Source organism: Tupaia chinensis, unplaced genomic scaffold (assembly GCF_000334495.1).
Source record: "Tupaia chinensis unplaced genomic scaffold, TupChi_1.0 Scaffold000217_1, whole genome shotgun sequence".
In the NCBI taxonomy this organism is placed as follows: Eukaryota; Metazoa; Chordata; class Mammalia; order Scandentia; family Tupaiidae; genus Tupaia; species Tupaia belangeri.
The window spans coordinates 6,335,084-6,335,583 of NW_006159692.1; the positions used below are offsets into that span (position 1 = coordinate 6,335,084).

At 37.8% G+C, this 500-nt stretch overlaps 1 protein-coding gene across 1 annotated transcript in view; it reads left to right on the forward strand.

The window, feature by feature from the left end:
* Positions 1-500, forward strand: part of HELLS (helicase, lymphoid specific) — a gene marked incomplete in the record, with an annotated part of 42,630 nt that overhangs the window by 11,228 nt on the left and 30,902 nt on the right.

Consider the following 500-nt stretch of genomic DNA (forward strand, 5'->3'; position numbering starts at 1 on the left):
AGGAGCAAATTGTTCCTAAACCGGAAGAGGAAGTTGCACAGAAGAAAAAGATATCCCAGAAGAAACTGAAGAAACAAAAACTTATGGCACGGGAATAAAGTCAGCATAAAATAAATGTAGATAAAAAAGGAAAAAAAAAAAAAAAAAAGTGCAGGGGGCCGGCAGGAGGCATGGTAGTTAAGGATGCCAGACTCCCATATGGCCAGCTACAGTTTGAGTCCTGGACCTGGCAGCTTGCTTTCTCACTACCCCCCATCCCTCTCTGGTCAAATAGAAATAAATAAATAAAGTTAAATAAGATAATTCTTTAAAAAAAAAAAAAAGTTCATTGAGAGGCCAGCAAGTGATGTGGTGGTTACGGCGCTAGACTCTCACATGGCCAACCATGGTTTGGGTTCCAGGCCTGGAAGCTTGCTTACTCCCTTTATTTTTCTCTTTTTGGTCAAATTGAAAATAATAATGATAAATCAAATTAAATAAGTAATTCTTAACAAAAACGA